At 36.7% G+C, this 17,362-nt stretch overlaps 1 pseudogene; it reads left to right on the forward strand.

The window, feature by feature from the left end:
* The first annotated feature begins 15,285 nt into the window (after positions 1 to 15,285).
* Positions 15,286 to 16,881, forward strand: LOC100992123 (T-complex protein 1 subunit zeta-like; annotated as a pseudogene).
* Positions 16,882 to 17,362: the final 481 nt, after the last annotated feature.

Consider the following 17,362-nt stretch of genomic DNA (forward strand, 5'->3'; position numbering starts at 1 on the left):
AGATCAAGATACTCTATTCAGGTTGTTGTAGTTTAGCCCTTAGGGTCTTTCTGGTGTCACGTTAGAAGACTGCTTCCAGAAGCCTAGTTTCTGAAGCTTTGAGCTAAGGATTGGCCATCTTTTGCTAATAGTCTTCTTAGATGTCTGATTTGTTCCTCCATGAGTGGTGAATTTGTTTTTGATTATGTCCCCTCTGTTGAATGAAATTTAATTGTATTATACAAATTGCATTAAAGAGTATTTTTGGTATCACGTTTAGCTTCTTATTTCATTTAGCTAGGGTAAAATATGGTACTATAACCTGAACTATGTTCCTCAAAATTCATAAATGGAAGCCTTGACTGCCAATGTGACTGTATTTGGAGACAGGTCCTTTACAGAGGTAATTAAGATTGAGTGAGGTCACAAGGGTGGGGCCCTAATCTGATAGAACTGGTGTCCTTAGAAAAAGAGGAAGAGACACCAGGGCTGTCTCTTTTTCTTGGTTCTGACAAAGGGAAAAGGCCTCGTGAGAACACAGCAAGAAGTCTGCTAGCCACAAGCTAGGAAGAGTTCCCTTACCAGGAACAGAATCAGCTGGAGTCTTGACTGGGATGTCCACCCTTCAGAACAGTGAGAAAATAAAGTTCATATTAAGCTACCCAGTCTGTGGTGTTTTGTTATGGTTCCTTGAGCTAATACATATGGGTACATTAATGTTTAAATGAACGTCTTTACTTTATTTCCAAACTTCAGTATTTTCCTTCCTACATTTTAATTTTCTTTTTTCATAATGTTCTTTCTTAAGAGAATGAATTTTGGACCCAGACCATCTGTTACTTTGGTCAAATTTCTTAACTTTATTTGAATCCATTTTCTCAAATGTCTGAAGATGATGATACTAATATTTGCTTCCCCGTCGGACGGCTGCCTTCAAAATAAGCACATTAATTATAATAAAGGCTGGAAATAAAAATATTTCTTTTATTATTGCTGTATGTTTTCAATATTCTTCAATATCTTGCATGAATTTTTTTAAAAAAATTAAATTGAAACTTTCTATTCCTGTCTTATTTTTCAGACATAGCTTTTTCCTGTCTTCCGTTCCACTCCTTCTCTAGAATTTCTTCTTGCCACACACTCCTTTCCCCTGGGTAGACAGAGCCTCACAAGCTCATCCTTATTTTTCCTCACAAAGCCTTGTCAAACAGACCATCCATTGAGATTCCTACTGGATCAATTGACAATTGATTCAATTTGGTCACTAGGCAACATATTTTAGGAAAAGAATGTTGTGAATGCTGTTTTTGCATTTATTTTCCAGGATTAAAACCTTCTTCAAATAATCTGCTTTGTTCCAGGATCCATGAAAGCTTAAAATAGCACCCACAGCGTCTGCACTTGCTTGCCCTTTATGCCATAAATTCCTTCTAAACATATACATCCATGTCAAGTTGGCATTGATATAGGATGCAGATTTGTGTGTTTAGAAGTAAGTCAAGAAAGAAAGAACATTTGGAAAGACTATCAAGAAAGATGGGTTGTCAGAAAAAATAAATAAAAAAGAAAAAAGATAGGAAAACTAATGAATGCTAAAACACCCTACAACAGTTTATCAGTGTGAGTTAGCTCTTCATGTTCTCGTAGTCCGTTCTAGAATTGGGACCTTCTTTTCAGGCTCTTTTTCAACAATGGCCACTGGAGGGCATTGCCAGCCAGCAGTGAGGGAGGTTTATAGCAAGTCCTTAACAGGGAAAGTTAAGGTATAAAGGTCAGATGTGGCAATAGCGTCAGACAGCAATAGGGCAAACATGAAAAACTACAACTACGTGTCTCAGAGCAAGATTTTGCTGGCACTTAGACTGAGGTCTAAGAAAGAGTTGTTGAAATATGGTGGGTGTTTGCCCTAGGTTTTATTTTCCCTTCTCACTGTTAACATTGATGTTGTCATTTACTTACAGCTTTATGGTTGCATGGGCCTCATATCATTTGAGCAGTATGTTCTCTAACAGTTTGGTCTAAATTGAGTTTCTGAAAATTTGAACCTGTCAATGAAGATGGCTGATCTCCATGAAAAGATGGCATAAGCAGGTCTCTTCAAAATGGGAAAAGGTCCTCTAGGAAAGCAAAATGTTACTTTAACATTTGAACATACCTGCAAATTTCTTATTAAGTTGATTTATAGTGTGACACATCAATAAGGTACTTGAGGCTTGATTCACTAGACTGATATGCCACCCAATCGGACAGTCATTTAGCTTATTCACCACCTCTACTCAGGGGGCCAGTGATGCTTCCTCTGATCTCCTTGAAACGGCGCCCATGTGAAAGCCCAGCACCATGTTACATTTCCATTCTACCTTCTCTTCTTATGCTTTGGAATATTCAAATCAATATTCTTCAAATTTCAAGTCTATGGGAAAGGGTGGTATTTTTAAATTCTAATTTGTTTTAGTGTGTGTATGTGTGGTTTGTTCATGTAGACGGCTTTGCTGTTTAATCTCAATTCTTGGCAAGCCAGTGTTAGGTGACTGGTTTTACACTTGGTATGACTGAATGGGTACTGAGGCTCAGCTTGCCTGAATTACAAAGGCCATCGAGATGTTCTAACCTCATGTTTCTGGAGAAGTTTTCAATTGGCTTTTAGCACTATACCCTCCTGGATTGCCTCTGATATCAGTGACTACTTCTTGTCAGTTTCCTTTACTTTCCTCTCTGGTGTTGGAACAGAAGCATGCCCGGAGATCAGACATTGCACCTATTTTCTTCTGGGTCTGCCTCACTTTCATGGTGATATCCTCCAGCCTCATGGCTTTTAAAACCACCTATAGGCCAATGACTCCCAAATTTATATTTCCACTCTGCATCTCTCCCATATACTCCAAATTCCAATTTCCAAATGCCTACAACTCTACTTGAGTGTCTGATAGATGTCTCAAACTTAGTATGTTCAAAACCAAACTTGATCTTCCTTCTAAAGCTTAGTTTTCCCTTCTCAGTTTATAGCAGCTTGTAGTTTTCTGTGTGAAAAGGGCTATGTAAACCAAAATAAAATTCTGAGCCCCTAACAGACTAAATGGACTCCCCTCTTCACCAAAGGGATCCCAAAGAAACCTGAGCAACTAATTCACGGCATGAATGGAAGGTGTGGGAGGGGATCAGACATGCTTCATTAAACCTTTCTCCTTTTGGAATTTGGGCACAACTGACCAGCATTAATAATAAAACAGAGCTCTTAAGACTGACAAAACAGGCTCTTTATAGCAATAAGATACCAAATCCCAAACTGACTCTGGTATAGTGTCACAGGACAGAGAGCAGGCTCTGAAGGAAATCATAGTGTTTTACCCCAAAATATATTTGTTTGACATATTTTGAAATGGCCATGCAAAGCTATCACTTGTGGGGAAAATTTGAATTCTGTAGAAAATCTTTTTCCCTTACTAGATCTTTTCTGGAGAGGAAAGTCTGATACCATTTAAGGTCTGATCAGAGATATTTACTATCTATTCTCTTTGAAGCCTGCTACCAGAACTTCATCTATATGACAAGAACCATGGCTTCCCTTAAGAATTTTTTTATGCTGACTTCAAATTCTTTAGGCAATGCCTAACTCTTTCAACCAAATCCACTCATGACCTGGAAGCCCCCACTTTGAGAAGTCATGCCTTTCTGGGCCAAACCAATGTTTACCTTAAGTGTACTCTTTTATGTCTTTGCCTATAACTTCTGTCCACCTAAAAGGTATAAAACCAAGGGTATACCACTCAACCCTAAGGCACATGTTCTCAGGACCTCCTGAGGCTATGTCATGGGCCATGGTCTTTAACCTTCGCAAACTAAACCTTTAAATTGACTTAGACTGGTCACAGATACTTTTTTGGGTTACAGCTAGAATCATCCTTGACTCTTCTCTCTCATACCTACATCAAAATCATAATCCGATCTATAATTAAATCCAGAATCAACGATGCTCACCACTTAATTGGGCTTTAAATGTCATCCTTTCTCTCAGATTATGGCAACAGCCTCCTTGCGTCTACTGTCAAGTCCCCTAACAACATGGCAGAGGTACTACGTAGATTATAAACCTTTTTCACTATGCATATATAAGCAGGACAGGCCAGGCAGGTTTTAATGGGAGAAACACACACGTTAGAGGGGAGATACTAAGGACACAGATGGGGAACACTGTGATGGAAATGTGAAAGGTGAAATATTTAGTTGAGATTGAAAAGGAATCTAGTTGTTGAAAGAGGGATGAATGTCATCAAATTGGAAAAATCTGAATGACTTAAGGAAAATATTTATTGCTTGCATAGATAGAGATATTTACAGCTTACAAAGTGTTTTCAAGTACTACTATTTCACTCAGTCTTCACCCTTTTGTACTAATGTAAGTAGAAAGAGATAAAAAAAAAAAAAACTGGGTCTCTAGAAGGTTAAGGGATTTTTTTCGAGGTCATGAAGTGTGAAATTGAGCCTTAAGTCACAGGAATTTCTTACTATACCTAGAACTAGTGGTAAGTTTTCCACTGGCCCATGGCAAAATAAGAAAAATAGGAACAATGAAGTAAATTTTTCATAAAGCTAAAAGTATTTCATTCAAAGAGATATTCTTTATTTTGAGATTATATTCTCCTCAATCTTTGATGTCATAATGTTCTTTATTTTAAAATAATAATTAAGAGTATTTATAAATGTCTTCATTGGTCAAAATAAAAATGAGTTCTTAAATTTAAAAAGCATAACTATCCATCTATGCAAAATCTGGGAACTACTGACCTACACTCATGTCTCAGGTAAGAAAACTTGAGAACCAGGTTGCATTCTCATTAACATGTTTTCTTCTAGTCAGTATCCGGGCTTTTGAAACTGTCTATTTTTTTAATATCTATTTAAAGCAAAGGAATAATTCTAAAGCAAGAAGGACTAAATGGGAACTTTCTGTATGCGTGCCTCATGTGTGATCTTCCTTTCTGGCTCCCTGCTTTCATTTAGGAATTGAGACTATAAAAATTTAAGTGTAAAAAAAAACGTATTATTTTATTAGATGAACAGTATTATTCACGTCGCTAAAGAGCTCAAAGGAAACAATGATTACATTTTAGAAAGTTGTCTCTGTTCCTATTAAATTATTGCTAAGTGTATGTATTTTTCTACCTCTTTTTCCTAAATTCTACTGAAATGATGTAATAGATACAAAAATACATCCACAGCAGTGTGAGTACTTGGACAAAAATACCACCATTTTATCAGAGCAGTGAAAAGTTTCTGACAATAAGTAGCACATTCATTTATTTTTTCAACAACTATCTACTGAGGATGTATTGTGCCATTCTAGGCATATAATATAAATGCCCATTTGTTAAAAAGAAATATGTCGGATTATGATAAATGCAATGTAAATAATAGATAAGTTCATGGGATAGAAAAATGACTTGGTGGCTGCTGTAATCTGGGTAGTCACGGAAGAGCTCTTTGAGAAACTGATCTCTTAATCGACAGGTAAATAAGAAGGAACTAGCTGTTTAGATATCAGAAAGAAAACTTTCCTGAGAGACAGAAAAGCAGTGCAAGGGCTTAAAATGTTTGGGGATCTAAAAGAATGCTAGTGGGGTGATGGTAAAGAGTAGGTCATAGGGGGAAGAAGGACCTAGATTATGTAAGCTTTTAAAAGCCAGACAAAGAGTTTATATTTTATTGTAAATAAGATGAGAAGCAACTGGAGAAATGTAAGCAGGAGAGTGGTGTGGTGTGATATGTTATTTTAAAAGACAGCTTTGATTGGTTTTTGGAAAGTGAAGGTGGTATATAAATTTGGATGATTTGGCTGTAATTACGGACAAGGTAATTTAGTCTATATAAAAGTGTTAAAACTATGATAACTAATAACAAATCCATAGATATGACATCTCAAGGGTCGTTTATTCAGTGACAGCAATAACATTAAAAACTACAGCCTTTTAACCTTTTCAATCTGACATCTTTGGTGTCTTGGCTTTGTCCTCATGGTTGCAAGATAGCTGCAGTAGTTTCAGATTTTAAATGCAGACATGGCAACACCTATAGGTATAAGCTTCCCAATAGACCTTCACTCTGACCAACCTTTTCTTTAAAGAAACAAAGAGTTACGATTTACATGTACAGATTTATCTTTACAGCAATAAAAATGTAAATTGGAGTGAAAAATTCTTCATTGGCCAATATTTGCCAATTAGGATTTCAAATATGAGTAACTAAGAAAGTTGTACATCAAAAAAAGCAAATAATTAAACTCTAAGTCTTAAGTTAGGAACCAGAATAACCCTAGATATAATTATTGTCCTTTAAATTTTTTTGAGGATACCACATTCATAAAAACGATCAGACTGTTTTGAAAGAAAAATAAGACTTCAAAAATAAAAATACAAATGCAGAAACAAAAAACAGATGGGCTAAAATAGCAGAATGAACACAGCTGAATACGAAATTTCTAAACTAGAAGGCAGAGCCAGTCAAAAAAAAAGTGGAGATTTTTGCAACCCACAGAAATACAAAATTTCAGTATATTTTAAAAACTGAAAAATAATAGAGATCAGATTTCTTGACTATAATGTGATGATAGTAAGAAATTAACAGCAAAACGGTAGACAGATGAAGATGATCCACTTGGAAAATATAAAAAGAAGACAACTAAAAAGCAAAACTTTGGATAAAGAGGGATTGAAAACTACAATTATAGGCAATTACATGGCGTGCCAGCTATGCTGGCTGTATCTCTGAGACATGTTGATTATTTGCTGAACATACAATAGCAGCATATATGAAAATATGTAAGATTAGGCCAACGCAATATTTAGAAGAAATTATGTTGCCGTAAATACATTAATTAAAAAATAAAAATGATTGAAAGTAAATCAACGATGCATTCAACTCGAGAAAAAGAGAGACAAAACATACCTAAAGATAAGATGGAAGTTACTGAGCTAAGAAGCACGAGAACATGTTCATGGGGCCAGGACTGAATGAGGCTTACTTTGTTATGAAATCTTTCTCACTGAAGTGTCACCTTACAACTTTCTCCGTGCTGCAAGATCCTTTATGCCATAAAAACTTCGTTTTTGAAAGTGACACTTAGCTAAATTTGTCCAGAAATATTGTGAATAGTAATGAAAAGGTAGGTCAGAGTGGGGTAAAATAGAAGCAAATATTTCATCCATAGATGAATGATCACTAGGGAATAAATGTCTACTGAAAACGTACTGTGGGCTCAGAGATGAAGTGTGAGTTGGTCCTATAGATGCCTCACCTATGGTACTTGGCCAAAAAATGAGGGTGGGAATGAATCATGCTTAGTGTGAAAACCGATAGAAAATGACAAGAAGCTTGAGATGTCTAATTTCAGGAGTATTACTATGATACCTAAATAGGTGATTTTAGAATGCTTACCAATAACAACTTGTTTTAGTGTGATGACAGGTCATTTGAACCTCAACCTCCTGGGCTCAAGCAATCCTCCCACTTCAGTCTCTCGAGTAGGTTGGCCTACAGGCATGTGCCACCATGCCTGGCTATTTTTTTTTTTCATTTTTTGTAGAGATGTGGTCTCACTATGTTGCCTAGGCTGATCTCAATGTCCTGGAAGATTTTAAAGTGATCTTCCTGTCTCAGCCTCCCAAAGTGCTGGGATTCCCAGCATGAGCCACTGTGCCCAGCCACAACTTTAGTTTTATAGTACGTATTCATAGTCCTTATTGTTTATAGAATATTATCATTCTTTTTGCACTAGGAATTAGTTCCTGTATGGAAGTTACTATGAAACAAAATTGTGTTCAAAGTAAAGAGAAACATTCAAAAGTCTAAATTATCAGGTGGTAAGGTGGCTTCCTTGGTAGTTGAGAATTTTTCTGTCTCTCAAAACATTAAATAATGGCTAGCAGATCGCTTATAGGAAATGTTAGAGAGGAAAGTTATTTATTGAGTGGGATGGGGAGGGGGTGACCCCAAATTCCCTTTACATCCTGACATTTTAGGATTTGTGTTTCTGGTGTACCCCACTTACTATATATATATATATATCAAAGGAGTCTTCTACTAATTAGCTTCCAAATAATTCTGTCTAAGCATAGAAAATAGTTGATCTAGTATATTTTCTAGTCATTCCTAGCCCTTTCAAAGATTCTACAGTTTTAACCAAAAAGAAATAAGTAATGTACATTGCTATGGTTTGAGTTTGTCACCTCTGAAACTCATGTTGAAACTTATTCCCCAATGTACCAGTATTAAGAGGTGGGGCCTTTAAGAGGTCATTGAGTTACGTGCACTCTGCCTTCATGAATAGATCAATCCATTCATGGATTAATGAATTAATGGGTTATCACAAGAGTGTATCTGTTATAAAAGCCCATTTAGCAAACTTGGCTCCTCACCATGTGATGCCCTGCATTGTTTTGGAACGTTGCAGAGTCCTACCAGCAAGAAGCCCTTCACCAGATGCACTTCCTTGCCCTTGGACTTCCCAACCTCAGAACTGTATGAAATAAATTCCTTTCCTTTACAAATTACCCAGTCTCAGGTATTCAGTTTAGCAACAGAAAATGGACTAAAACAGCATGCCTTTATTCAAATATGGTTGTTCCATATATTCTGGACTTTCCAGCAATAGCATTAAATGGCGTTGTACATTTTGAAGCTGGAACTTCTTTTAAGATATTCTGCTCAGGTTCTGACAATAAATACAACATAATCCTACTCATATTATTCCTGCCTCATCACCAGTGCTTTAAGCGTACCAGGTATGAGTGATGTTGCTTTGACTATTATGGCAAATCCAGCACAATGGATCACATTAACATGGTGACACTATAGGATCATTTACATAAAAACACTTAACATTTGTTGAATATTTTCTACCTACCAGGCATGATTCTAAGTACTTTACATTTGCTGGCTCATATAATCTTCAAAACAGCACTACGATGTTGATGCCAATTTTATCTTAATTTTACTGGTGGTAAAATTGAGGCAAAGAGAAGTTAATACACTCAAAAGTCACAAAACAAGTGAGAGAGAGAGCGAGCTCAGATTTAAACTCAGAAAGTTTAAATTCCAATCACATGCTCTTTTTTATCATTTCTACTTTAGATGATGTAGTCTATACCAGGGAGAAAAAGATTTCAAGAAAAGGAGAGGAAAATAACAAGGGGCAGTGAGATGGAGTGAAGAGAATATTGCACTTGTAGTCAAGACTTTGTATTTCTCGTTTTGACATGCCTCTGTTTAATTTTTAGTGGACCATTTAATGGCTGATCGTCATCTATAAAATGCAAATTGACTGCACGCCTCTTGATTTAATACTCTTTCTTTGTCTCATTCTAGACCTTTCACAAATCAACTTCACATGAATGATCTCATCTAAGTCTGACAGAAATTTTCCAAGAAACTTGAGGTTCAAAATAGTGGAGGCTCCCACCTCCACCGTCCCACCCACTTTGTTGCACAGATGGTAAGGATCTTCGGACTCCAAAGGCAGTGTCTCTTCCTCCTATATTCTGCTGCCCTATTTTATGTATATAAAAGCATTTTTAAACTGTAAAATAACTTTCATAGCTAAAGTGGCATGTAAAGGTGGATTGGTAAGGGTTTCAGCAGAAGAAGGTTGCAAAGAAAGAATAATTCTTGGATTTATTTGGAGGAGCCAGACTAGTTTACATGAAAACCACATGCATTCTTAATTTATTTTGTTTAAATCCCAGAACAAATGCTAAACTGATGGAAGAATATGCTGCTTCTCTGTGCTCCCGTGAATTCCTTATTTTGTAGCATAAAATGATAAATGTTTGAACAGCTGTAATTATAAAGTTAAGAAACCATACAACACACATACACACAAACACACACAAGCACACACTTTTTTTCTGTCCAGGATTGTGGATTGGAACTGTGCCACAGAAAAGAATCCATGGGTGACAAATATATTTTCATTAATTATGTTGAATCCCTTGCATGGCATAACTTTCTCTGTGGGAGGTTTACCTCAAGAATGGCAAAAAAAAAGAAAAAGAAAAAATGTGAACAAACCAGCTTTCTTGATTTATTGTCTTGGAATAGTTTCTGAGATATTGTTCTCCTTCGGGTACAAGCTAAATATTTTTGCAACAATTGAGGATTAATGGGAAGGAGTTGATGGGTGGAGACAGCTCGGCCTTAGTCATTGTACAAATCTTTAGTTTGCATTTTGTCTTTGTATACTTAAGCAGCATGAATAGAAGGGGTTGTTATTTCTTATTTAACTTATTTTAAGCACATGTGCTGTAAATATATACTGTTATGCAGGTAAGCCTGTGTGCCTATTTAATTCATATGCAGTCATTGTAAACTCTTTTATTGGTTATATATTGGAAATCTGAGAACTCAGTTCTTGGTGTTCTGGGAAGGACATGAAAACTTACAGTGGGCTGAACTTCCTTGTTGTCTGCTGAAAATGAATGAATGGGCCTGAATCTGCTCCTTGCTATTTACTGAGATATACGTAAATCATATAATATCATATGGGATGGAATTAAGAGAATCATAGAATGTCAGATTTGGAAGAGACCTTAGAGCACATTATCACAACTTTATTGGTCAGGGAAACAGAGCCATTGTGGGTATCATGTGAATAAGGGATTTAATATAAAAACTAGACCTCATCCAATATTATAAGAACTGAAAATGTGAAGGCCTAGAGGGGAGTTGGAAACGCCAAGAAAAGGTCACTGGTCATTCAGCCTTTAGGCACTGGTGTGAGCGGGCAAATAGGAGCTTTCATGGAAATCCAAGAAATTTAAGGACTACATAAAATTTGAACAATTGTACTTGTGATATATTGAAACTTCACGAGGTATCAGGCACTATGCTAAGCATCACACATCTTGCGTCTCTTTTTCTTACTGATTTTAACATTATTTTTCAATTATTTATATATAAATAAATATGGAAATCTATACATAGAAAAACTGAGTGGGAAACATCAAAGACTCTGTAAGAAAAGCCGCATTGTCATCAGAACAAGGATCCTAGTAGAAAATAGTTTAGGTAGAGTCTTTAGATCATAGCATATTTTTCAGCTTCCTTTTGAAGTTATAAGAATTTCTTTTGGAGAATTAAATGGGAAAGGTAGTGAATGAGCCGAGCGAGCTATAGAAAGCTCCACAGTCAGGCATCTGACAGATCTATAAAATGAGCCGAATACTGGATATCTGGCATGAATATGGTTCAGGAGTGGGATGGTTTGATTTGTTTTTTCTTCTAGGCTCACCATGACCAACTTCCAGCTCTCAGAAAATTTCAGTATGGTAGAGTGAATGTCCTCAGCTGACAACAGTGCATAGAAGCAAGAGTGGGGACTTCATCAGCATATGGTCCAGGTTAATAGTAACCTGAGCCAGGTATCCCAGAGCTGAAGGATTCTTAGTAGTAATAGCCATTAGCATATCTGTTTCTTGGGTCACACTGCTTAATCTAACTGGTTGCTCTTTACGTCTGTTCAGTTGTCATCTGGAATTGCCCTTCAGCATAACCCTGAGGATTCCCCTTACTTGTCCCCTGTGTTAGATCCGCTAGATCCTGTATTGAAGTGAAAGGCAAAATCAGAAGCTTTCTGAGCAATGGTTCATGAACTTTACGTTGTGAACTAAACTAAAATGTTTTCATTATATTATCAGATTTAATTTTTAATTAGTCTAGATTAAAATTTTAGGTTTTTCATTATTTAGCTTAAAATTTTGAAGGCATTGCTCAAGCACTGTTTTTTTGAGAACTACAGAGACACTTTGAATCCCAGTCTTACATATGATATCTAATTTTATTTTCTCTTCCTGGAAGGCTGTAAGATTTTTCTCTTTGCATCCTATGTTCTTGTATTTGCTCAATTTGGATGTGTTTTATTCCACTTATATCAGTTAGTATTTATATACTATATACTATATTTATTTATATTTTATAAGTAATTTCCTTTTCTTTCTTTTTTTGTTCTATTTCTAGAGGTCCTCTCACTTATATGTAGGACCTCCTGAACTCATTCTGTAATTTTTAATATTTTTTCCCATGTTCTATTTTCTCAACTTGCTGTTCTCTTTTCATCATTTCCTAAACCTGTTTTTTTTTTCCAAATTTTCTATTGAGTTCCTCACCTCTACTATTACATGTTTTTGTACTTTGATTTTGTTATAGCACTTCTTGTTTCATGGCTGGCTGAAATGTTTTTCTTATTTCTCTGAAGATTAAAATTATAGTTTTACTAAAGTTCTTTCTGTTTTCTGTTCACACAAGCTCTGTTCCTTCCAAGTTGTTTTTTATTCTGTGTATTTCTGTCTATATCTTTTATATTAGAGGTGACGTTCGGACATTTGTCCATCCTTGGCAGTTGTCATTTCCTCTTTTTCTTTTGAGATGGAGTCTCACTCTGTCACCAGGCTGGAGTGCAGTGGTGTGATCTTGGCTCACTGCAACCTCCGCCTCCTGGTTCAAGTGATTCTTTTGCCTCAGCCTCCTGAGTAGCTGGGACTGCAGGCATGCACCACCACGGCCAGCTAATCTTTGTATTTTTAGCAGAGACGGGGTTCCACCATGTTGGCCAAGATTGTCTCGATCTCTTGACCTCATGATCCACCTGCCTTGGCCTCCCAAAGTGCTGGGATTACAAGTGTGAGCCACCTCTCCCAGCCCATTTCCTCTAATGAATCAGATCCAAAAGTGGATTAAATTCTCTGAGTGCTTGGCTTGGCTTGTTACCCGTAAAGAGACTTGCTTGAATTCTTGATATGATGTTAGTCTTTCTCCTTAGACTGGTAAGGTTGAAAGAAAAGTCTCTTCCAATATTGTCCTTGTATATTTGTGTCTTAAAACATCTCTTTAGTGGTTTTAAATGTGTGTGTGTGTGTTTGTGTGTGTGTGTGTGTGTTTAAGGGAGAAGTGTGATAAAAGGGCTTTTAATTTTTTTGGAAACTAGGATGTCCCTATTATCTTACTAAGCCTCAGAGCAAATAACAAATTAAGATGGGGGAGACTAGCGGGAAGTGTTTTCTTTTCCTCATGGAAATGAGTTTAAAGGGTTTTATGACTTGTCCATGTTCTCACAACTGTTGAGTGGATAAATAAGAATCTGAATGTGGGGAAGGTGGATTTTATAGACACTGACTAAAGATGTGTGCCCTGGGGACAAAATAAAGCCTAGATAATAGCTTCTCTGACAGTTTGTGAGGATCTGACAGTTTTTGGTCTATATAAATGAAGAAGGAATCAATAAAAGAGGTATATCAAATTATATAATCAAGTAAGCAATATTACTTGATTATATAATTTTTGAATAAAGATTTTAGTCTCTTTAACCAGAGAAGCTTGTTCAAAATCTGTTAGTTCTACTTCAAAAATTAACTTCAAGTCTGTGCATTCCTCTCCAACTCCACTGCTACCTTTCTAGTCTTCAAATAATCACTAGTATTCTCTTGGCTTATCACTATAAACGTCCTACCTGATGATCTCACCTCCATTCTTCATCTCTTCTTACAAATAATGCATATGGAACTGAGAAGAGTCTTTTCTAAAATTTATATCATCCCCTTTCCTGGCTTAAGATGTTTTAAAGTTTTTCTATAACAGTAAAAGGTAAAATATAATTCCTCAGCATGGTCCATAAGTCCATAATAGGCTGATGTTTATCCACTTTTTCAACATCAGCTTTTGCTTCACTCACTATGTTCCAATCATAATCGTTTTATTTCATTTGAAAAAGTGCTGGGAGATTTCCTGCTTTAAGGATTTTGCTTATGCTATTCTCTCTGCCAGGGATGCTCTTCCTACTACTGCCAGTTGATTGACACTTCATAATTATTCTTCAGAACTTATCTTAAATTCCTTTTTTAAGAGTCTGGCATAATCTACTCCCTGGGTGAATTATATTCTTTGTTTCTTTTAATGTTTCAGATTATCTACATGTAATAGCTAAACTATCAGAAAAGAATCTAGAGAATCTGAAAAGTCATTCTTTTCATTGTGTGTGTTTGCACTTTTCCAATCACAATGTCAGAAGCATGTTATCAGATGAGAATGTGCTTTTAATTTGCAAAGTAAGGTTTTAACCCACTTTGTGTGAGATAGTGAAGTGTTCTGAAACAGCGTTGGGGGCTTGGGCTTTGCTGCTAAGTTGAGGAGTCACCATAGACAAATTAAATTGCTTCCATGGACTTCATTTCCTCTATCTCTGAGGTACAAAGATTGGATGGAGACAATTCCTATAGACCTTTCTGGCTTACTATTCCCATGGTGCTCTATGCTAAAACTTGGCTTTCAAATGATTTTCCGATACAGGCATACCTTATGGATATTAGCAATTCAGTTCCAGACCACCGCAATGAAGTGAATTTTGCAATAAAGTGAGCCACACAAAAATTTGGGTTTTCTTGTGCATATAAACATTATGTTTATGACATACTATAGTCTATTAAGTGTGCAATAGCGTTATGTCAACAAAACAATGTACATACACCTTATATAAAAATACTCTTGCTAAAAAATGCTAACCATCAACCTGGACCTTCAGCAGGTCCTAATCTTTTTGTTGGTGTAAGATCGTACGTCGATGTTAATGGTTGCTGACTGATCAGAGTGCTGGTTGCTGAAGGTTGGGGAGGCTGTGAGGATTTCTTAAAATAAAACAATAATAAAGTTTGTTCCATCGATTGACTCAAGAACATTCTTGTCACAAAAGATTTCTCTGTAGTGTGTGATGCTGTAAAACTTCTCTCAAAATTGAAGTTAGTCCTCCAAACCCTGCCACTGCTTTATCAACTACGTTTATGTAATATTCTAAATCCTTTGCTGTCATTTCACAATATTTACAGCATGTCCACCAGGAGTAGATTCCATCTTTAAAAAACAAAACACTCTTTTTGGCTTATTCATAAGAAGAAACTCTTCACCCATTCAAGTTCTATCATGAACTTGCAGCAATAGAGTCACATCTTCGGAGTAGATTTAGCATAATTCTTATGGACCCTAGGATTTTCAGAATGGCAAATGAGATTTGGCTTCAACTTAGTTACCATCTGCATTAGCCCCTAACAAGAGAGTCAGCTTATCCTTGGAAGCTTTGAAACTAGGAATTGACTTCTGCTCTTTATGAAAGTTCTAGATGGCGTCTTCTCCCAACATGAGGTTGTTTTAAGTATACTAAAAATCTTCAGAAGACCCGGTTAATGGGAGCCACTATCCGGGTCTTCTACAGCCTGTGCTGGCTCTGGGATCTCAGCACAGGTCTTTTGCTCTTCCTCCTCTTGAGCATCCATGGCTGCCAGGAAGACCCAGAACCCCAAGGCTGAGGTGGCCCAAGTGCAGGTGGTTTTGGTGCTCAACATCAGTGTGGTGCAGGGGCTACAGGACATACTGAGGACCAACCTGGGACCCAAGGGCGTCATGAGGATGCCTGTTTCTGTGCTGGACACATCAAGCTTACTAAAGACAGCCGTGTGCCACTTCACAAAATGCAAATTCACGAAATGCAAATGCTATTAAATGCATTCTTAATAGCAAAAGTAGCAACAGCTCAGGATGATATAATGGGTGATGGTATGACTTACAATGTCCTATTAATTAGAGAGCTACTGAAACAGGCCGACCTCTACATTTCTGAAGGCCTTCATCCCAGAATAATCACTGAAGGATTTGAGGTTGAAAGGTAAGGGCCCTTCAGTTCTTGGAACAAGTCAAAGTAAGCAGAGAGATGCACATAAAAACAATTAAGAGATGTGGCCAGAACATCTCTTTGTACTAAAGTTCATGCTGAACTTGCAGACATCTTAACATAGGCTGTAGTGGACTCCATTTTGGCCATTAACAAACAAGATGAACCTATTGATCTCTTCATATTTGAGATCATGGAGATGAAACATAAACCTGAAGCTGATACAAGCTTAATTAGAGGCCTGTTTTGGACCATGGAGCATGGCATCCTGATATGAAGAAAAGGGTGGAAGATGCATACATCCTCAAGTGTAGTGTGTCATTAGAGTAAGAAAAAAGGAAGTAAATTCTGGCCTTTTTATTTACAAGAGTGAAGAAGAGAGAGAAAAAAAATCATAAAATCAGAAAGAAAGTTCATTGAACATGGAGTTAAAAAATAGTAGAACTGAAAAGGAAAATCTGTGGTGATTCAGATAAAGGATTTGTTGTGATTATCAAAAGGGAATAGATCTCTTTTCCTTAGATGTTCTTGCAAAAGAAAGCATAGCAGCTCTACACAGAGTGAAAAGTAGAAATATGGAGAGGCTGACTCTTGCTTGTGGCAGGGTAGCTCTGATTTACTTTTATGACCTAAATCCTGACTGCTTGGGACTTGCGGTTCTTGTGCATGAGTATACACTGAGAGAGGAGAAGTTCACCTTTACTGAGCAATGTAACAATCCTCACTCTTTCACATTATTGATCAAAGGACCAAATAAGCACACACTCTCTCAAATCAAAGAAGCCATCAGAGATGGCTTGAGGACTGTCAGAAGAGCTGTTAATGATGGCTGCGCAGTTCCAGGTGCTGGTGCTGTGGAAATGGCAATGGCAGAAGACCAGTGTAAAGGGCAGTGCACAGCTTGGAGTTCAAGCATTTACTGATGCATTGCTCAATTATTCCCAAGGTTCTTGCTCAGAATTCTGCTTTTGACCTTCAAGAACGTTAGTTGAAATTCAAGCAGAATATTCAGAATCAGTCAGCTTGTGGATGTGGACCTCAACATAGGTGAGCCAGTGGTAGCAGCAGAAATAGGAGTATGGGATAACTATTGTGTAAAGAAACAGCTTCTTCACTCCTGCACTGTGATTGCCACCAACATTCTCTTGGTTGACGGGATCATGCAAGCTATTAATAGAATGTCTTCTCTGAAAGGTTAAGTTGAACCTTCGCTGTATCTGAGTCTTGAGACTCTGCAAAGTGATCCTGAGGAACGTAGCTGTGGAATTTTTGTCCAAGCTTCAAATGGTTTTCAAAGGAATTTTCTTTTCCCATATGAAAAAAGGAGAGAACACCGGTACCTAGTGAAATTTTGAAGTTCTGAAATTACAATTACAGTATTTTTTTAATTGCACTGAAGTAAAAACACATAAAGCAGGTCCATGTGTGTCTTTTACCCAGTGAGCAGGATGTTTTGCTTCAGCTGCAGTGACATAAAATTCCATGTTAGAAAAGCATATGTTATCTACCTTATTATTAAATATTTCTTGAAAAACAAATTTTAATGGTTTAATAATTTCTTATGAAGATGTTTGTTAAATTATCCAACAGTGTCCTGTTGTCAAGTATTTAGGTTTAAAAAAATTTTGTGCTAATATAAATAACACTTATGTAATTTAAGATTTTGAAAGCATCCCTGTT

Source organism: Pan paniscus, chromosome 2, assembly GCF_029289425.2.
Source record: "Pan paniscus chromosome 2, NHGRI_mPanPan1-v2.0_pri, whole genome shotgun sequence".
NCBI classification, from domain to species: domain Eukaryota; kingdom Metazoa; phylum Chordata; class Mammalia; order Primates; family Hominidae; genus Pan; species Pan paniscus.